Genomic DNA, 22994 nt, shown 5'->3' on the forward strand with positions numbered 1-22994 from the left:
CCTGCATCGGCCGGGGCACGAACCCATGTCCCCTGCATCGGCAGGCGGACCCTCAACCACTGCGCCACCAGGGAAGCCCTAGAGTGCTCTTTTAATGAGCACTCATAGTCTTCTTCATATTTTAAGCCATTTTATCTACTCTGTCTTTGAGTATTGCATCAACATCATTCCTTCTAATACCCTTCCTGAAACTACTGTTAGTTTGTCCTTTGTATTTTAACTACTCTTTCATATTAAAAGAGTCTTTTCATCATGCTATTCTGAATTTTGGTGAATTTTCCAGTATTATATGCTAGTTTAATAATTTTCTGTGCTGCCTAGACTTTATCATGTTTGAGTTTTTAAATATCAATGGTGATATTTGTCATTTCTAAGATTTTAATACATTCATTTCACACTCCCTTGTTTTATTTCTCTGAACTTATTTCAAAATTTCTCTCTTTATTTTAATGGATGCTATTGCCTCCATTACCTTTTCAAAAACTTTAGACATTTTCATGATGTTTGTTTCATCTAGCAACCTCAGCACTACTGGCATTGGGCCAGATCATTCTTTATTCTGGAGGACTGTCCTGTGCACTGTAAGATGGTTAGAAGTATCCCTTGCTTCTATCTGCTACATGCCTAGTAACATGCCTACCCCCATCAGTTAAGATGACCAAATGATTCACTTTGTTATAAAGCAGAAACTAACACACCATTGTAAAGGAATTATACTGCAATAAAGGTGTTAAAAAAAACAAACAAACTTAAAAAACCAAAAAAACAAAAATGTTACAGGCCATTGCCAAATCTCTCCAACTGAGATAAAATCATCCCCAACTGAGAACCAGTTCACTGATCTAGAGTGAATTTATGCTCTGTTGATTTTTTAAAGTAACTTTTTTTAGTGTTGATTTTCTTCATGTATTTTGGAATTCGATGTGTTGATTTATTCTCTCACCCTTTCTGCTGTACTTTTGCAGGCGCTGTCACTGACCCAGAACTAGTTCTTATATTGGTGGCTCAAGTTCCTGTCTCAGGCTGATCTTAAGGATATCACACATTCAGGCACTGAGTGGCTAGGCTCAGGTCCTGGTTAATGTCTAGGTATATTTCTTTTACCTCTGGCATCCAGCTTCCTGCAAGCCAGTTGCTTCAGAGAGCTCCGTGTAGCAGCTTTCCTCAACTTATTCTCAGAACGTGCTTTCATACAGTGAAACTTGCTCCATTCGCATGTCTCCATTGTGTACAGGAACTAAACTCCTGGCTGCCACTGCACATATACCCAGCATCTGGAAGGCTCTCTATTTCACGTTGCTTTCTGGTTCTGCTTCACGGAGATGCTTATCTTGATTGTAAACAGAGTTCTGTGTTTTTGATGTCCTCATTCCATATATTATCTATCAATGCTGTGGTTGGAACACGAGCTTAGGGATGATGAAGAGGGCTCAAAGTGTGAACTTAGATGAATGGTACACTATATTTAAAATTCATGGTTGCTGAAAAGAATTTAGGTTGATTTTTGGTGGCTCTAGTCCAGGATTTCCCCACCTAAGACTTATTAACATTTTGGGCCAGATAATTATTTGTTAGTGGGAGGGGGGATGTTGTGTGCATTGTAAAGTATTTAGCAGCACCCTTGGCCTCTATCAACTAGATGCCAGTGGCAGCAGCCCCCCTCCTTCCAGTTGTGATGACCCAAAATATCTTCAGATCTAGTCAAATATACCCTGGGGTCAAGTCACACCCAGCTGAGAACTACTGTTCTTGTCTGTGAATTTCTCTCCTTCTCCTGTCTGTATCTCATCCTTGGTCGTGTAAAATCAGTACTTGATGCTTTACATACATGAAGAAAACTTAAGCATATTTTTCATTTAACTTATCATTTGAGTATGTATTGTTATAGCACTGGATTTCCAATGCATTCAGTTAGCAAGGGTTTCAAGATGATATTGTCTGATTTTGATGTTAGTTGCTTCAGATCACGTGTGACTTGGAAGGATGTTCTTGAGGGCAGTGGAAGCACATTAACAGTAGAAGGCTTGAATACTTGTGATTTGTCCGTGATGTTTTCTTGTTCTATTTCCTTTGACAGGACTGACTCTAAGATACAATATTACTCTCATAAATAGTTTCATTTAATAAATGCCACCTGCACCCAGCCCATTGTTGATAGGATGATGCTGTCAAGCTATGGCTTTGGGGAAAAGACATGGAGGCTGAGGTTGTTGTGTAAAATGCTCTTCACTTCTCCCAACAGCTCTGACTGGGCTAGAAAAACATCTTGATTAATGCATTAGGGTTTCACTAATCTAGCCCCTTCCTGGGTGCTCTACTCATTCTTTCAGGAAATCTAAGACCGAGGCTTGGTTTGTTTTTTGTTGTTGTTCTTAATTAGGTACTTTATTTATTTATTTTTAACATCTTTATTGTAGTATAATTGCTTTACAATGGTGTGTTAGTTTCTGCTTTATAACAAAGTGAATCAGCTATACATATACATATATCCCCATATCTCCTCCCTCTTGCGTCTCCCTCTCACCCTCCATGTCCCATCCCTCTAGGTGGTCACAAAGCACCGAGCTGATCTCCCTGTGCTATGTGGCTGCTTCCCACTAGCTATCTATTTGACATTTGGTTTTGACCTGACGTTTTGCAGTGAAGAAAAGCAGTTCTATTCCTGTAGGTGAAGGGCTAAGACACAAACTTCTCTGGTCCTGGACTGAGGTCTGAGTGAGTGGTAGACACTTACTGTGTTCCCATAAAGAGGGATAGTTGTACAGAGTGCTCAGTGGGTGTCTGGAAGGTGGCAGCTTAGCTGATGCCTGCTGGCAGGGATCAAAGAGGTACAGCCTGAGGAAGTGGAACCAGATTTGGAAGGTAGGAAAACCAAGGGAAGCGTGTCCTCTCCCAAGGGAACAGAAGCCCTTGTTTCTGTTTTCTTTGTATTATAGAGGAAGCTTTTTCTAACAGACACTCACTGTTGTCCTTGTTTTGTTAGGCAGGTCATTCCCTTAAGGTCTGGAGTGTGCTGTTCTACTTGGGTATTAGAAGGCCATGTGAACTAAGCTGTGGCTTTTGTGACCTTCAGGACTCACAGCTGATGAGTGACAGTGTTGTTGTAGATTAGACCGTTGTCAAGAAACACTCCCTCTCTTCATGATTCTATACATTTCCTAGTTTTATAGGGTCTCAAGTCCTAGAATGCAGGCATTATTAACAGAAAAAACAACAACAAAAAAAAAAAAACCAAAAGAGAACTACCTCTCTCTACCTGTGGCTGTCATGGAGCTAGAGGTGCAGAACCTGACGGCCTTATCCAGAGGGCTGTTTATTAGGCTTGATGTCACCTCCACTTCTTGGCTTGGGCTCTTTCTGTGTTCCAGTGTTCACATCTAAACAGGAAGGATGTGGATTTGCTGCTATCACTGACCTAGATACTCCCATGAATTTAACATATGAACTCTATTAGTCAGGGTCCAGGCAGAGAAACAGAGCCACTATGAGTGTTATCAAATCAGGGGTTTATTGTAGAAATTAGAATTTTAAAAAACTGTAAGAGGAGCTGAGGGAGTGAACTTCAAAAAGAGGGAGTTGGAGAATAAGACAAGTGACGATTTCCTCTCAAGGCACTTACACAGGTGGAGAAGTTGGCGTTGTAGGGAAAAAATCTGAGAATCTATGTATGTCCAGCCATTGAAGCAGGACTGAGAACTTGTGTAATGTCTATGGAAAGCTGCTGATCTGTACAGCTGCTGCCTCTGGGGTCCACAACCAAACACCTGGTTGTGGGCACGAGGCAGAGGAAGAAGAGCTGGATGCCTGGTGGAGGAGAGCAAAGGCAAGCTGGGACCTGCGGGGTAACTCTGTCCCTCACTACATCTCACCTCAATGGCTTTCACAGAGTAATGACCACTGCTTCACTTCCGCCTACCAAATCCCACGCAAGTTTCTCTTTTGGCCAACTCTATTCTGGAACCATACGAGAGAGGATTCTGAGGACCTTGGTTTCCAGCTTAATGATGTTGATAATGGGAAGATCCAGCACAATAACACTATTCTACAGCGTGTGGAAAGGTGTGTTAGTACAGTCTACTGCCAAGAAATGCCCAACGTCATTAGAGTTCAGGGGAGACCACAAAAACTTCTAGTCACCATACACATTGTATCATCTAGTAGTCCATTCAGATTTACCTGTAGGTGGTATGGTAGATTGTATTTTATAAAGATGGTCATACTAATAGGTTTATTCAATTCCATGTGCTCTTTTTATAGTGTGACTTACACCACCTACAGATGGGTCTCCCAAGAGGTGGATCTTAGGTCCCCATTCTGTGAATCTAGGTTCTGATCAAGTATGACAGAAGTGATGTTTGTGACTTCTGAGGCCAGGTCATAAAAAAGATACAGCTTCTGCCTTTCCTTTTTCTCGCTCCTCTGTTTTTCTGTCAGGACACTTGCTGATGGAACCTAGCCACCAGTTGTGAGGAAGACAAGGCCACATGGAAAAGCCACAGGATGGTGTTCTATCCCCTGGCCTTTGAGTCTCCCAACTTTTGAGGGAGAGGCTCAGACACCATGAACAGAAACAAGCCATTTCCCTACTGTGCCCTGTGTGTTACTTCTCCACAGAAACCCTGAGAGATAATAATTATTATTGTTTAAAGTCACAAAGTTTTGGGGGTAAATTTTTATGTAGCAACAGATAACTAAAACAGGTGGACCCTGGAAATCTCCTCTTCCATCTGTTCCCCCCATTCTCCACCTTCCTTTTATATCCCTCTGCCAACATTCCTGGCTCCATCCTGCTCCCATCAAGATATATTTGAGACCAGTGGGTTACATGTTTGGTTCAGTCCTAGGAAACCTAAGATATAGCCTTGTAGGCATTAGATTGCAACTCCTGCAAGCCAACAATAAATCTTACTAAATACTGATCACCTTTCATAGCATAACTTTAATGTTATTAGGTTAGGCAACTAACCTCTAGGGAGGAGGATAAAGAAGGACAAGAAGGGAAAAAATGAAAAAGAATCCTTTCTGTTACCACTTGTGTGGCAGAACAGGGACTAGTGTATAGTGGGCACTTAATAAGTATATATTGAATAAATGAACAAATTACTATACTATGACTTGGACATTAAGAGAAGACTCACATGGATTCATGGTGGGCATTATTGAAGTTTATGTAAAAGATGGCTTAGGTAGTGGATGGTGCCTGGGTTCTGCCCCATAGTAGAGCTGTTGAGAGATCTTTGGGCCTAGACACAAGTAGGCGGGCCTGAAGTATTCGCATCTGTTCTGAGGCAGGCCAAAAATCTGTAAGGTCGTGGTAGAGACTTAAGTACAGTAATTCCTCCACTTATCTGCAGCTTGCTTTCCACAGTTTCAGTTACCTATGGTCAACCATGGACTGAAAATATTAAGTGAAAAATTCCAGAAATAAACAGTCGCATGCCATTCTGAGTTGCATGATGAAACCTCATGCTGTCTCACTCCTTTATTCCCCAGGAAGTGAATCATCCCTTTGTCCGGTGTATCCACACTGTATAAGTTACCCGCCTGTTAGTCACTCAGTAGCTGTCTTGGTTATCAGATTCACTGTCGCAGTATCACAGTGCTTGTGTTCAAGTAACACCTACTTTACTTAAATATGGCCCCAAACTACAAGAGTAGGGATGCTGGCAATTTGGATATGCCAAAGAGAAGCCAGAAGGTGCTTCCTTTAAGTGAAAAGGGGAAAGTTCTTGACTTAACAAGGAAAGAAAGAAAATCTGACTTTGAGGTTGCTGAGATCTACAATAAGGACGAATCTTCTATCTATGAAATTGTGAAGATGGAAAAAGAAATTTAGTTTTGCTATTGCAGCTCAGACTGCAAAAGTTATGGCTGCAGAATGTGATAAATGCTTAGTTAAGATGGAACAGGCATTATATTTGTACAGTAAGATATTTTGAGAGAGAAAGAGAGAGAGAGAGAGAGAGAGGGAGACACCACATTTACATAACTTTTATCACAGTATATTATTATAATTGTTCTATTTTATTATTAGCTACTGTTGTTAATCTCTTAGTGTACTTAATTTATAAATTAAACTTTGTCATAGGTATGTATGTACAGGAAAAAACTGTATATTTAGGGTTTGGTACTACCTGAGGTTTGGGGCATCCCCTGGGGGTCTTGGAGCTTATCCCTGGGGGTCAGGGGAGACGACTGTAAGTGTTGTCCATACACCAGGCAAGGGATTTTTTTTGATTTCCAATTACGTAAGGCTAGGTTGAAAATTCTGGGACTACTTTGGACTGTAAGGAGGGGCACTATAACCTTGTAGGCCCCACAGCATCTAGATTCTTCACCAACAGGGCACTGCAGTCTGTTTATTATGAAAACACATGGCCAAGTAGTCTGGTGCTCTCCTTAGGCAGACTGCTCTCATGGGTTTATCATAGTTTAGTTTATCACTCTAAACTAATATCACTCAGGGATGGAGGTTTTAGGAACCTTGAGCAACGTGGGCTCTGACTGGGAATTTTGTGACCACCTAGTGTGCAAGCATTGTCCTTTCCTGGGCGATAATAGTACAGCATGAGGTGTGGGTGAAGCTGGTCAAGGTCTTGGTTCTGGAGTCCAGTAGAACTGTGTTTGAATCTTAGCGCTGCTGCTTACTCTGATGCTGAACAAACTACTTAGCCACCTTAAAATTTAGTTTCATTGTCTTTTAAATGAGGTTAACAATAGTATCTGAGTTTATTGTGTAGATTAAATGCCATTACACATTATGTCATATATGACAATATCCTGCGCATTACATTATTATGTCATATATGACAATAGCCTGTGCATATGTCATATATGACAATATCCTGTGCATTACACATTATGTCATATATGACAATATCCTGTGCATACACCTTACACATAGTAAGCCCTCATGGTAACTCTTCCTATTATTAAAATATATTCTTTGGCAATAGTCACTCCCTATTCAATTATCCCTTGAAAACATCAAAAACCTTTCATCATGATGCACTTGGTTTTCCTACTTCCTGATTTTCTCTACAAAGCAAAATACTATCAATTCATCTTTTGAGATCAGCTTCCTTCATGATGTATCCCCCAACACTTTCATCTCACTCATATCTCTTCTTCTTGAAATTCCCATATTACTAAGGCCAAAACGTACTATTTAATTTATCACTACTTGTTTTTCTCATATGGTTCTGGGTGTGATCTTGTCTCTTTAATAGAATTTGAAGTAGCTTGAAGACAGGGATCATGCCTTATACCACAATTGTACTAACTTGAGTGTTCTAGATGATGCTGGGCAAAGAGCTGGTGCTCAATAAACAATGGGTGATTTTACTTTCTATTTGGAAGGTGATTAAAATAATATTCCTTCTTTGGCATGGATCAAGAGGACAGCTCATGAGATGTCATTGATAGCTCTGGGCTGTGTCTAGAGAGATGATCCCTGAGCTTCATGAAGAACAAAGGGATTCTGGCTACATATCACATGTGCACAGGATATGTGAGGAGACCAGTGAGCATTCAGTAAAGGAGTATGGTTTACACAAACCAAATGATCACATACCCTCTGCTCTGCCCCTGCCTATGGCTGATTGAGAGCCAGTGGTAGGTGGCTGGAGAGGTGGGGAAGGCTCAGATGTCTGGCTTTATGGTCCATACCATTAACAGGGCTCTCTCTTTTCTAACCGTTCCCAGATTTCCAGCAGGCCAAGGGCAGGGCCTGGTCTAGAATAGAAGGTTGATAACAACAGATCACCATGCTTAAGTAGGACTGAGAGAATGGAAAAACTGATCCACAGGAGGTCCACCCTGCCAATTCAGCGGCAGTTGGAGGAAGTGCTTTCAAAACATAGTAGTAGAGCCTGGCAGACCAGCACAAGGAGACATGCCAACGCTTGCAAGCTCCCTACCTGAAACAGGATGGATTCCATATGACTAAATCATACCTTTTCAAAAGGTATGGTACCTCCCAACTGTCTTGTGTAGCTCTGCCAATATTTCAGTATGGTCTGGACTGGCACTGTGTAGGCAAAACCCAAAGTGAGAAAAACAGTTCAGGTGCAGAGGGGGTGGTGGACTGGCTGATAGCTTACACTTCAAAAAATAATCATAGATATCCTATTTGATGCTAATTTTCCTATCCTCAAATGGTGAATTTCATGAATGCAACTAGACTATAGAAGATAAGCACTTAAGTTTCACAGACTTAGTACTTGCTTACATCATTGAACAGGTGAGTAGAATGGGGTAACATTTCTAGTGCCTTCTGGTTCTTTCATAGGTCACATGCTCAGTAATAGATCTCTAAATGTCCACAGCTCTCACAGTGTTATCTTACGGAAGGGGCTGGCCTGATTTTTCTTGATTGGGAAAAAATAAACCTGTTTAACCAGATGACTTCACCCTTATTCCAGTGACTGGGAAAAAATTAAAAAAAAGACTAGCATATGCAAGAATGATGCCCGTTCCCCTGGAGAAACTGGTGGAGAGGGTGGTATTGTTGGAGGGACAGGTTATGACCTGCTTGGAAGAGATGAAATAAAATTGTGATTAACACTCACAGAGCAATTTTTAACCTTAGGCTTAAAGTAGCTGGTTCAAAAGAAAACAAATTCATTGATGTGAAACACTGTGATTATTGGCTTCAGATGAGAGAGAAAACGGAGCTATTTTGATTTGGAAATAGCAAACACATTGAGTTTATTCTGCCTGATTCATGGAAATCTATTTTTTATAGTACTTCATTAACCATTTTATGAAAAAAAATGGAAAGGGCCTTCTACTTTATTCTGTAGAAAAAGAAACATGCCTCTTCTCACCTCATTTCTGCCAAATATGGAGAGACTCCAGACTCACAGTTATCTCTGAGTGAGGAGGAAACCTTTATAGATAAACATGAATAAAAACAGTGGGACAGATTCCTTTTCTTTACCGTTGGCTTCAGGTTTCCCTGTCTTTCTAACGTCAGGTCTATGATCAGAGGATACCTGAAAAGCCTTTGTAAGGAAACGCTACACTCTGACTTGTCACATGTATAGAGCAAGTGAAGAAACAGTGGCCTGGGAGAAAATTCAGTCCTTTTCTGTGAGCTGGAGACTTTGATAAACTCTCAAGACTGCTAGAAATGTTACATTTTACTTCACTCACTTCTTAATTGAGCTGAGACCCTTAGCACATTTCCTGCCAGTGGGGTGCAGGAAAGTTGATACTTTAGGGGGACTTGTGTGGTTTTAAAGTGATTTTTCAGAACTTCAGAAATGTGTATGAATGTCCTGAAATATCACTGCATGAATATTTGTGTCAGTAGTACTTTCTGAATTCAAATGGCTAGAATTGGTAAGAAACTTGGGAGTATAGAGTAAATTGAATTAGGATGCAGAATTAATAATCCTGAGGTACTGATGAATGACACAGGAAAGACATGGAGTTATGAAGAAAAGTACTTATTCTACTCAGTTTGGGGAAAACCAGAACAAGACAAAAAGTCTGGCTATTTAATGTCAATTTAAATTCCAAATAGATTATAATTTAAATGTAAAAAGAAAAAGCATAATGATAGTGGAAAAAATACAGGCAAGATTTTCATAATCTAGGGATAGGGAAGGACATTCCCTAAAAGTGACATCTAAAGCCAAATCCAAAGGAAAATTCATAGATTGGTTACGTGAAAATAGCTCCATGATAGAAAGCACTATAAGCAAAGTTATTTATTTATTTAGGTTGTGCCAGGTCTTAGTTGCAGCACGCAGGATCTTTAGTTGCGGCATGCGGACTTCTTAGTTGCAGCATGCATGCGGGATATAGTTCCCCAACCAGCGATCGAACCCGGGCCCCCTGCAATGGGTGCACGGAGTCTTACCCACTGAACCACCAGGGAACTCACACTATAAGCCAAGTTGAAAGACAAAAATACATGGCTTTATTATATGAGGTTTATAAAATCAGTATAATAAAAGAGGTTTATGAAATCAATAAGGAAATTGTGGATACCCCAGGAGAAAAACAAAAGAAAATTACAAATGGCCAATAAACATATGAAATAAAACTTAAACTCACCAATGATGAAAGAAATGCAAATTAAAAGAATGCTTAGGGGCTTCCCTGGTGGCGCAGTGGTTGAGAGTCTGCCTGCTTATTCAGGGGACGCGGGTTCGTGCCCCGGTCCGGGAAGATCCCACATGCCGTGGAGCGGCTGGGTCCGTGAGCCATGGCCGTTGAGCCTGCGCGTCCGGAGCCTGTGCTCCGCAACAGGAGAGGCCACAACAGTGACAGGCCCGCGTACCACCAAAAAAAAAAGAATGCTTACCATCTTATCAATAGAAAATATTTTAAAAAATTGTTAATAACCAGTGTTAGGCAAGACTGTGAGGAAACGGGCCCTCTCATGCACCGTGGGAGGGAATATATAATGGTACAAATTGTATGAAGAGTAATCTTGCAACCATTGTCTCAACATGTAAAAATGTGCATTCTTTGACTCTGTATGTCTACTTTCAGGGATTAGTTAAAGAAATAATCACATACAAGCAAAGACGTGTATGTAAAATGCTCATTGCTGCTTTACTTAACATAACAACAAATGGAAACCACCTAAATATCTGTAATTGAGAATTAGTTTTAAAAAGTTAAAGCAAAGCCATACAATGGACTACTTTTGCAAATAATACTATACACATACATTGATCGATAGGGAGGAATATCCATGTTACACTTGGTGAAAAAAGATCACAAAACAACACTTATGGTATAATATAATAATTTGACTGGGAATGCTCAGGTTATGCATATAAGTTTGCATAGGTTTTTTTTCCTCAACATTTTATTATAAAATTTTTAAACATACAGAAAATGTTAAAGCACAGTAAATATTCTTATATTTTCCACCTAGATTCAATAATTGCTAACATTTTGCCACGTTTCTTTCTCTGGGCACTTGTGCGTGAGCACGTGCACATACACACACTTGATTTCACTGAACTGCCTGATTCATGAATCTTCTTTCATGATTTACCAGATTCTGCTCGAAGAAGTAGTGAAGACCTCTGTCTCATAAAAGGCAATCTATTTTATTTTTGATTGTGTTTTCTAAGGAACTTTTCCCCTAATTTGCATTAAAATCTGCATTTTTTGGTGGGAGGTTATTGAACTATAGTTTGGCTGTCGTTTTTTCCTCAGGTAGGAGGGTGCTGACACCCTCCTCATTTAGGATAAATTGGGAGTATATCAACTGTAGCTTTTATGTTACCAAAGTAGCAATATTAATAAGTACTTGGCAGATTTGCTTAAAAGTCTGAGTAAGGTTTTAGAAAGAGAGATCTCTATTAGCCTATCTCTCTTGATGTAAACTGGAGGAGGGGAGGGGAACAGCACCGCCCCAAACAGACGTCTTCACCTGCGCACAGCTTCCCCTCCTACAGTTATGTTGAGCCACGTGCTCATGAGGCAGATGCTAGATAAGAAGATGCTGACGGCATTCTGGTACCCTTCCAAGCTCCCCTACCAGTTCACCCCTTTGTCCTGATCTCCCCATCTCCACCACCCACCCTGCCTCACTGGGCAGGGCAAGGATCTTTTCTTGCCACTTTTCTGTGCTTAGCCGAGCATCTCAGTGTAGATTATTGTAATCAACCTCTTTGGTAATCTAACCTTCTTAGAGTGTGTGGTGTGTGTTTGTGTGCACGTGTGTGTGAGAAAGCTGGGGTAAGATATGGCTTTCTGAAAGTTGGGAGACGGGTTTCCCTGCCCTCCTACCTCCTACAAAGTTCTCGGATTTGGCCTTGTTCACCTCCTTTTCCTTTTAGTTTCTTAGTCACCTTTTCCACTTTCTGCTTCCCTTCCCATGGCACACTTACTCCTCTTCTCACTGGGATTTTCTCTTGATATTTCTCCTCTGTTAAAGCTGTCACTGGTCTCAATTTGCCTGAGTTTGATAGTTCAATTGTGAAACTGATTTCTTCTTCAGACTTGTCTGTTGGGTTCTCTCACAACGTTCTTCCCAGTTCTGGCTTATCTCAAAATTTCCAGTGGGACGGAAGTTTCCTAAATGGTGCTTGGACTCAAGGTTAATGAATATTAGAGATCTGGGCAGGGGTTTGGGCACCAAGTTGAATGCCGGATTTCCTGTTCATTATTAGGAGTCCACCATGTTTGTTTGAGGATTGGCCACTAGAGATTACACTTTGCGGTAATGTAAAGGTCAAGTTCCCCAGACCAGATATAGTCCGGGTTTATAATGGATAGAGATAGGAAAATGCTTTCAGCTTTTATTCGAAGTTTATTACAGTCTTACATTGTTAAAGGTTGATACCTTTTAAAAAACTGGAAAATTCTCCCTGTCATCAGTTAATTTGTCATGGTTTTCTTGTACTGATTTGGTATATATCCCTCTATGCTGCCTTCCAAAGAAAGTCAGAATTCATGGTAAGGTACAGAGTGCTTGTCAGTCTCCCCATTTACTTGCTTTATGGATTTTTCAACGTTAGAATTAAGTACATACTGAATGTCAGTTGAATTTCTATATCATAATATAAAAATGAAAAAAATATAAAAGGCATTGGATCATTGAAAAGGAAATGGAATAATAAAATTAGAGAATGTTTGTTAGCTCTGCCAAAGCAGCAAATGAACCAATGCCTGAAAGTTTCAGAGCTTTAGAAAGATTTATACTGCAATGTTATCTGGCAACTATAGAGGGGTTAATATGTGCTAAAACATTTCGATTGAAATAACATCCTAGAATTATTAAGGAATGATATGTATAATACACTGAACAGTTTAAAATAATTTTAGACATTATAGCATTTGTACTATGTTTATAAAAAATGGTTAAACATTTTCTAAAGGACAGGACTTTGAAAAAATTGGAGCTTGTGTTTTTTTTGTTTTTTTTTACATCTTTATTGGAGTATAATTGCTTAACAATGATGTGTTAGTTTCTGCTTCATAACAAAGTGAATCAGTTATACATATACATATGTTCCCCTATCTCTTCCCTCTTGCATCTCCCTACCTCCCACCCTCCCTATCCCGCCCCTCTAGGTGGTCACAAAGCACCGAGCTGATGTCCCTGTGGTATGCAGCTGCTTCCTACTAGCTATCTATTTTACATTTGGTAGTGTATATATGTCCATGCCACTCTCTCACTTTGTCACAGCTTACCATTCCCCCTCGCCATACCCTCAAGTCCATTCTCTAGTAGATCTGTGTCTTTATTCCTGTCTTGCCCCTAGGTTCTTCATGACATTTATTTTTCTTAGATTCCATATATGTGTTAGCATACGGTATTTGTCTTTCTTTTTCTGACTTACTTCACTCTGTATGACAGACTCTAGGTCCATCCACCTCACTACAAATAACTCAATTTCGTTTCTTTTTATGGCTGAGTAATATTCCATTGTATATATGTGCCACATCTTCTTTATCCATTCATCCGATGATGGACACTTAGGTTGTTTCCATCTCCTGGCTATTGTAAATAGAGCTGCAATGGGCATTTTGGTACATGACTCTTTTTTTTTTTTTTAACATCTTTATTGGGGTATAATTGCTTTACAGTGGTGTGTTAGTTTCTGCTTTATAACAAAGTGAATCAGTTATACATATACATATGTTCCCATATCTCTTCCCTCTTGCATCTCCCTACCTCCCACACTCCCTGTCTGGCCCCACTAGGTGGTCACAAAGCACCGAGCTAATATCCCTGTGCTATGCGGCTACTTCCCATTAGCTATCTACCTTACGTTTGGTAGTGTATATGTGTCCATGCCTCTCTCTCGCCCTGTCACAGCTTACCCTTCCCCCTCCCTATATCCTCAAGTCCATTCTCCAGTAGGTCTGTGTCTTTATTCCTGTCTTACCCCTAGGTTCTTCATGACTTTTTTTTTCTTAAATACCATATATATGTGTTAGCATATGGTATTTGTCTTTCTCTTTCTGACTTACTTCACTCTGTATGACAGACTCTAGGTCTATCCACCCCATTACAAATAGCTCAATTTCGTTTCTTTTTATGGCTGAGTAATATTCCATTGTATATATGTGCCACATCTTCTTTATCCATTCATCCAATGATGGGCACTTAGGTTGTTTCCATTTCTGGGCTATTGTAAATAGAGCTGCAATGAACATTTTGGTACATGACTGTTTGAATTATGGTTTTCTCAGGGTATATGCCCAGTAGTGGGATTTATGGGTCATATGGTAGTTCTATTTGTAGCTTTTTTTTTGTTTTTTTTGCGGTATGTGGACCTCTCACTGTTGTGGCCTCTCCCGTTGCGGAACACAGGCTCCGGACCCGCAGGCTCAGCAGCCATGGCTCATGGGCCCAGCCGCTCCGCGGCATGTGGGATCTTCCCGGACCAGGGCACGAACCCGTGTCCTCTGCATCGGCAGGCAGACTCTAAACCACTGCACCACCAGCGAAGCCCTATTTGTAGTTTTTTAAGGAACCTCCATACTGTTCTCCATAGTGGCTGTACCAAGTCACATTCCCTCCAGCAGTGCAAGAGTGTTCCCTTTTCTCCACACCCTTTCCAGCATTTATTGTTTCTAGATATTTTGATGACAGCCATTCTGACCAGTGTGAGATGATATCTCATTGTAGTTTTGATTTGCATTTCTCTAATGATTAATGATGTTGAGCATTCTTTCATGTGTTTGTTGGCAGTCTGTATACCTTCTTTGGAGAAATGTCTATTTAGGTCTTATGCCCATTTTTGGATTGTGTTGTTTGTTTTTTTTTTGTTATTGAGCTGCATGAGCTGCTTGTAAATTTTGGAGATTAATCCTTTGTCAGTTGCTTCATTTGCAAATATTTTCTCCCATTCTGAGGGTTGTCTTTTGGTCTTGTCTATCGTTTCCTTTGCTGTGCAAAAGCTTTGAAATTTCATTAGGTCCCATTTGTTTATTTTTGTTTCTATTTCCATTTCTCTAGGAGGTGTGTCAAAAAGGATCTTGTTGTGATTTATGTCATAGAGTGTTCTGCCTATGTTTTCCTCTAAGAGTTTGATACTTTCTGGCCTTACATTTAGGTCTTTAATCCATTTTGAGCTTATTTTTGTGTTTTGTGTTAGGGAGTGTTCTAATCTCATACTTTTATATGTACCTGTCCAGTTTTCCCAGCATCACTTATTGAAGAGGCTGTCCTGCCTCCTTTATCAAAGATAAGGTGACCATATGTGCATGGGTTTATCTCTGGGCTTTCTATCCTGTTCCATTCATCTATATTTCTGTTTTTGTGCCAGTACCATACTGTCTTGATTACTGTAGCTTTGTAGTATAGTCTGAAGTCAGGAAGCCTGATTCCTCCAGCTCCATTTTTCATTCTCAAGATTGCTTTGGCTATTCGGGGTCTTTTGTGTTTCCATACAAATTGTGAAATTTTTTGTTCTAGTTCTATGAAAAATGCCAGTGGTAGTTTGATAGGGATTGCATTGAATCTGTAGATTGCTTTGGGTAGTAGGGTCATTTTCACAATGTTGATTCTTCCAATCCAAGAACATGGTATATCTCTCCATCTATGTGTATCATCTTTAATTTCTTTCATCAGTGTCTTATAATTTTTTGCATACAGGTCTTTTGTCTCCTTAGGTAGGTTTATTCCTAGATATTTTATTCTTTTTGTTGCAGTGCTAAATGGGAGTGTTTTCTTGATTTCACTTTCAGATTTTTCATCATTAGTGTATAGGAATGCCAGAGATTTCTGTGCATTAATTTTGTATCCTGCTACTTTACCAAATTCATTGATTAGCTCTAGTAGTTTTCCGGTAGCATCTTTAGGATTCTCTATGTTTAGTATCATGTCATCTACAAACAGTGACAGCTTTACTTCTTCTTTTCCAATTTGGATTCCAATTATTTCCTTTTCTTCTCTGATTGCTGTGGCTAAAACTGCCAAAAGTATGTTGAATAAGAGTGGTGAGAGTGGGCAACCTTGTCTTGTTCCTGATCTTAGTGGAAATGGTTTCAGTTTTTCACCATTGAGGATGATGTTGGCTGTGGGTTTGTCATATATGGCCTTTATTATGTTGAGGAAAGTTCCCTCTATGCCTGCTTTCAGGAGGGTTTTTATCATAAATGGGTGTTGAATTTTGTCAAAAGCTTTCTCTATCTCCTGAGATGATTATATGGTTTTTCTCCTTCAGTTAGTTATTATGGTGTATCACATTGATTGATTTGTGTATATTGAAGAGTCCTTGCATTCCTGGAATAAACCCCACTTGATCATGGTGTATGATCCTTTTAATGTGCTGTTGGATTCTGTTTGCTAGTATTTTGTTGAGGATTTTTGCATCTATGTTCAGCAGTGATATCAGCCTGTAGTTTTCTTTCTTTGTGACATCCTTGTGTGGTTTTGGTATCCGGGTGATGGTGGCCTCGTAGAATGAGTTTGAGAGTGGAGAAATATTATCTATTTCTTCATGATCTAGTCTTTGCAGGTGGGGCATTTCTAAGAATTTGACCATTTCTTTCAGGTTGTCCATTTTATTGGCATAGAATTGCTTGTAGTAATCTCTCATGATCTTTTGTATTTCTGCAGTGTCACTTGTTACTTCTCCTTTTTTATTTCTAATTCTATTGATTTGAGTCTTCCCCCTTCCTTTTTTTCTTGATGAGTCTGGCTAATGCTTTATCAATTTTGTTTATCTTCTCAAAGAACCAGCTTTTAGTTTTATTGATCTTTGCTATCGTTTCCTTCATTTGTTTTTCATTTATTTGTGATCTGATCTTTATGATTTCTTTCCTTCTGCTAACTGTGGGTTTTTTTTTTTGTTCTTCTTCCTCTAATTGCTTTAGGTGCAATGTTGGGTTGTTTATTTGAGACGTTTCCTGTTTCTTAAGGTAGGATTGTATTGCTATAAACTTCCCTCTTAGAACTGCTTTTGCTGCATCCCATAGATTTTGGGTCGTCGTGTCTCCATTGTCATTTGTTTCTAGGTATTTTTTATTTCCTCTTTGATTTCTTCAGTGATCACTTCATTATTAAGTAGTGCATTATTTAGCCTCCATGAGTTTGTATTTTTTACAGATCTTTTCCTGTAATTGATATCTAGTCTCATAGCATTGTAGTCAGAAAAGATACTTGATACAATTTCAATTTTCTTAAATTTACCAAGGCTTGATTTGTCACCCAAGATACGATCTATCCTGGAGAATGCTCCATGAGCACTTGAGAAAAATGTGTATTCTGTTGGTTTTGGATGGAATGTCCTATAAATATCAATTAAGTCCATCTTGTTTAATGTATCATTTAAAGCTTGTGTTTCCTTATTTATTTTCATTTTGGATGATCTGTCCATTGGTGAAAGTGGGGTGTTAAAGTCCCCTACTATGAATGTGTTACTGTCGATTTCCCCTTTTATGGCTGTTAATATTTGCCTTCTGTATTGAGGTGCTCCTATGTTGGGTGCATAAATATTTACAATTGTTATATCTTCTTGGATCGATCCCTTGATCATTATGTAGTGTCCTTCTTAGTCTCTTCTAATAGTCTTTAAAGTCTATTTTGTCTGATATGAGAATTGCTACTCCAGTTTTCTTTTGGTTTCCATTTGCATGTTATATCTTTTTCCATCCCCTCATTTTCAGTCTGTAATGTGTCTCTAGGTCTGAAGTGGGTCTCTTGTAGACAGCATATATATGGGTCTTATTTTTGTATCCATTCAGCCAGTCTGTGTCTTTTGGTGAGGGCATTTAATCCATTTACATTTAAGGTAATTATTGATATGTATGTTCCTATTCCCATTTTGTTAATTGTTTGGGGTTTGTTATTATAGGTCTTTTCCTTCTATTGTGTTTCTTGCCTAGAGAAGATCCTTTAGCATTTGGGTTAGACTGGTTTGGTGGTGCTGAACTCTCTCAGCTTTTTCTTGTCTGTAAAGGTTTTAATTTCTCCATCAAATCTGAATGAGATCCTTGCTGGGTAGAGTAATCTTGGTTGTAGGTTTTTCTCCTTCATCACTTTAAATATGTCCTGCCACTCTCTCCTGGCTTGCAGAGTTTCTGCTGAAAGATCAGCTGTTAACCTTATGGGGATTCCCTTGTGTGTTATTTGTTGTTTTTCCCTTGCTGCTTTTAATATGTTTTCTTTGTATTTAATTTTTGACAGTTTGATAAATATGTGTCTTGGCGTGTTTCTCCTTGGATTTATCCTGTAGTGGACTCTGTGCTTCCTGGACTTGATTAAGTATTTCCTTTCCCATATTAGGGAAGTTTTCAACTATAATCTCTTCAAATATTTTCTCAGTCCCTTTCTTTTTCTCTTCTTCTTCTGGAACCCCTATAATTCGACCGTTGGTGCGTTTAATGTTGTCCCAGAGGTCTCTGAGACTGTCCTCAGTTCTCTTCATTCTTTTTTCTTTATTCTGCTCTGCAGTAGTTATTTCCACTATTTTATCTTCCAGGTCACTTATCCGTTCTTCTGCCTCAGTTATTCTGCTATTGATCCCCTCTAGAGTATTTTTAATTTCATTTATTGTGTTATTCATCATTGATTGTTTCATCTTTAGTTCTTCTAGTTCCTTGTTAAATGTTTCTTGCATTTTCTCTATTCTATTTCCAAGATTTTGAATCATCTTTAGTATCATTATTCTGAATTCTTTTTCACGTAGACTGCCTATTTCCTCTTCATTTGTTAGGTCTGGTGGGTTTTTATCTTGCGTCTTCATCTGCTCTGTGTTTTTCTGTCTTCTCATTTTGCTTATCTTACTGTGTTTGGGGTCTCCTTTTCACAGGCTGCAGGTTCGTAGTTCCCATTGTTTTTGTTGTCTGTTCCCAGTGGCTAAAGTTGGTTCAGTGGGTTGTGTAGGCTTCCTGGTGGAGGGGACTAGTGCGTTGTTCTGGTGGATGAGGCTGGATCTTGTCTTTCTGGTGGGCAGGTCCATGTCTGGTGGTGTGTTTTGGTGTGTCTGTGGACTTATTATGATTTGAGGCAGCCTCTCTGCTAATGGGTGGGGTTGTGTTCCCTTCTTGCTAGTTGTTTTGCATAGGTTGTCCAGCACTGTAGCTTGCTGGTCGTTGAGTGAAGCTGGGTGCTGGTGTTGAGATGGAGATCTCTGGTAGATTTTCACCATTTGCTATTATGTGGAGCTGGGAGATCTCTTGTGGACCAGTGTCCTGAAGTTGGCTCTCCCACCTCAGAGGCACAGCACTGACTCCTGGCTGCAGTACTAACAGCCTTTCATCCACATGGCTCCGAATAAAAGGGAGAAAAAGTAAAAGAAAGAAAGAAGAAAAGAAAGAAAGGAAGGAAGGATGAAAGAAAGGAAGAAAGAGAGAGAGAAAGAAAGAGGATAAAAGAAAATAAAGTAATATAAAATAAAATAAAATAATTAAAATAAAAAATAATTATTAGGGAAAAAAAATTTTTTTTAGAAAAATAAAACACAAAAAAACCCAGACGGATAGAATCCTAGGACAAATGGTGAAAGCAAAGCTATACAGACAAAATCTCACACAGAAGCATACATATACACACTCACAAAAAGAGGAAAAGGGGAAAAAATAATAAATCTTGCTCTTAAAGTCCACCTCCTCAATTTGGGATGATTAGTTGTCTATTCATGTATTCCACAGATGCAGGGTACATGAAGTTGATTGTGGAGAGTTAATCCGCTGCTCCTGAGGCTGCTGGGAGAGATTTCCCTTTCTCTTCTTTGTTCGAGCAGCTCCCGGGGTTCAGTTTTGGATTTGTCCCCGCCTCTGCATGTAGGTCGCCTGTGGGCGTCTGTTCTTTGCTCAGACAGGACAGGGTTAAAGGAGCAGCTGACTCAGGGGCTCTGGCTCACTCAGGCCGGGGGGGAGGGAGGGGCACGGAGTGCCAGGCGAGCCTGCGGCGCAGAGTCCGGCGTGACGTTGCACCAGCCTGTGGCGTGCTGTGTGTTCTCCTGGGGAAGTTGTCCCTGGATCCCGGGACCCTGGCAGTGGCGGGCTGCACAGGTTCCCAGGTGGGGAGGTGTGGAGAGTGACCTGTGTTCGCATATAGGCTTCTTGGTGGCGGCAGCAACAGCCTTAGCGTCTCATGCCCGTCTCTGGGGTCCGTGCTTTCAGCCGCGGCTCGCGCCCGTCTCTGGAGCTCCTTTAAGCAGCGCTCTTAATCCCCTCTCCTCCCGCACCAGGAAACAAAGAGGGAAGAAAAAGTCTCTTGCCTGTTCGGCAGGTCCAGACTTTTCCCCGGACTCCCTCCCGGCTAGCCGAAGGCCTGTGTTCATGCCGCAAAGCCCAGTCCTCTCCCTGCGCTCTGACCGAAGGCCGAGCCTCAGCTCCCAGCCCCGGCCCACCCCGGCGGGTAAGCAGACAAGCCTCTCGAACTGGTGAGTGCCGGTCGGCAGCGATCCTCTGTGCGGGAATCTCTCTGCTTTGCCTTCCGCACCGCTGTTGCTGCGCTCTCCTCCGCGGCCCCAAAGTTCCCCCCCTCCGCCACCCCCAGTTTCCGCCAGCGAAGGGGCTTCTAGTGTGTGGAAACCTTTCCTCCTTCACAGCTCCCTCCCACTGGTGCAGGTCCCGTCCCTATTCTTTTGTCTCTGTTTTTTCTTTTGCCCTACCCAGGTACGTGGGGAGTTTCTTGCCTTTTGGGAGGTCTGAGGTCTTCTGCCAGCGTTCAGCAAGTGTTCTGTAGGAGTTGTTCCACGTGTAGATGTATTTCTGGTGTATCTGTGGGAGGAAGGTGATCTCTGCGTCTTAGTCTTCCGCCATCTTCCCCCTCTCTCCTGGAGCCTGTTTTTACTCATAATGGGTGTGCTGATATACCACAAATCTGCTCTGAATGTAAGGAAAAGAGAGAAAATATTTAAAAGTAGAATTTAAATCATTTTATTTGCTTATAGAGCTCAATCCTATAAATGAGGGTCAACCCAAAGCAGGTGGCATGCCATCAAGACCTTGGCCACTTTGCTCTTTATATGCAGGATGCTCATGTCGGCTATTGTAACCAGGTAATAATGTTGCAAATTTCTTTAGGATTTCGAAATCATCTAGTTTCGTTTACACATAGCTGCTGTGTTTTCTTTTGGTGGTGTTGACTCAACGATTTATATTCTTGTATACACATTTCATTCTTTTCACAGATATTTAACTAAGCTGACCTCACTTGTTAAGTATTTCTTTGTAGAATTCTTCAGTTAAGCTGCCCACACAAATCAAAATTCAGGAGAGTTTTTAAAGGGAAAGTTAAATACTTGGAGTTCTAGGCATGTTCTATACAAATATTTGACTCTGTGTAACCTTCACCTAGTATGTCTGATTGGTATTTACCAATTTATATTAACATTAGTTGTCTATTTCACTGCAGCTTATCAAACTGTTATAGATTTTACAGCTCACTATTTTTCCAATCAATCGTGCTAAAATCATCTTATATCAAGAAATTTCTCAACTAACTGAAGAATGTTTTAATTAACCCTATAAACAAGAAGCAAGAGTTTTTGAGATTGCAGATTTAAATCTTTCAACTTAATTTCATACCTCAGTAATAACTGTAATTTGGCTAAATGTTGCCAAGTAATTCCATCCAAATGAGTAGTCTATAGGAAAGACAGAGTACATTTACAGCCTAGGACTTTGTAAGAAAGTATACACTAATTCTAGAACTGTGCACCTCTGAGATACAAAAAATACACAAATGAGACAAAATAATGGAGACATCTATTTGGAGACAAAGACAAGGCAGAAATATTCCTGTATCATGGTGAACACCAGAACGTTCATTAAAAGGTGTGTTGGGAAATGAAATGCTAAACTTAAAGGCAGGGCCCTGCCTGGTGTGGAGAGAACCATCTGTGGAACTCTCTTTCTGATTCATGGAAGGCTTTTGGTATAGGGAAAAAGGAATAAGATCTGGAGTTTGACAGACCTGGGCTTAAACCCAGTCTCTGTGCAGTAAGAGCTGTATGACCTTAAGCATTTTACTTTGCCTCTTGGTGCCTCGATTTCTCCATCTGTGATATGAAGGCAGTACCACTTATCCTCAAAGAAAGTTGTGAGGCTTTCCCGTCTGTGTAAAGAACCCAGTATAATGCTCTATAACTGTCAATACCCCCATTTCTCCCTTCCCCACATTGAGCAAATGCTCAGTGTAACAGCTGCATGACCAACCACTGTCTATACACTTTGAGAAGAAGCCTTCCCACAGTAGGATAGAGAGCAGCCTTAGCTGGCTTTAAACATAAAATAAATCTAGAGGAAATATTTTCACAAATCTGGACAGATAGAAAGCAAAAACAGTCAGGTGGGAAATGACTTATTTCAAAAAGAAAGCTTGGATGGAAATGAAAGAAACTTGAGGTAACCCCCTGAAAAACAGTGGGTTTTAATTAGTGGCAGAACTTAAATGTCAGGTTGTTTTTGGATCTGAAAATTCCCACAGTAAACCTATGTGAAGCTTCTCTCTTTGGTGGCAGCTGGCCATGTCTGAGTGTACATATCTGAGTTTTTTAGAGATGGGAAAGGATACAGTCTGGGCTACTTAGGACCCTGGGCTTGAGGCTGTCTGGTAGGTTGGTAGTGCACATCAAGAGCCATCCTGTGTGTGAGCAAGAAAGGCCTGGATTTTTTTGTTTGTTTTGGGGATGGGGGGAGGCTACCTCTGCGATCCTGTTTAGAGTATGATTTGATAGAAATCTCTAAAAATATCTCCTCACCTGTTGTCTCCTTGTTGGAAGTTTTGCTCTAAGTCGTTTGTTTCTTTAGGTTAAGGTGTTACCATTTTCAGATGTTCTCTTTTTTTTTTTTTTTTTTTTTTTTTTTGCGGTACGCGGGCCTCTCACTGTTGTGGCCTCTCCCGCTGCGGAGCACAGGCTCCAGACGCGCAGGCTGAGTGGCATATGGGATCCTCCCAAACCGGGACACGAACCCGTGACCTCTGCATCGGCAGGCGGACTCTCAACCACTGCGCCACCAGGGAAGCCCCAGATGTTCTCTTTTAAACAGAAAGAATCTATAAGAGGGTCTAATACAACGCATTTTTGTCCTACTCCTTCACTTAGTTTTAA

This window comes from Grampus griseus (genome assembly GCF_964374135.1).
Source record: "Grampus griseus genome assembly, chromosome: 1".
NCBI classification, from domain to species: Eukaryota; Metazoa; Chordata; class Mammalia; order Artiodactyla; family Delphinidae; genus Grampus; species Grampus griseus.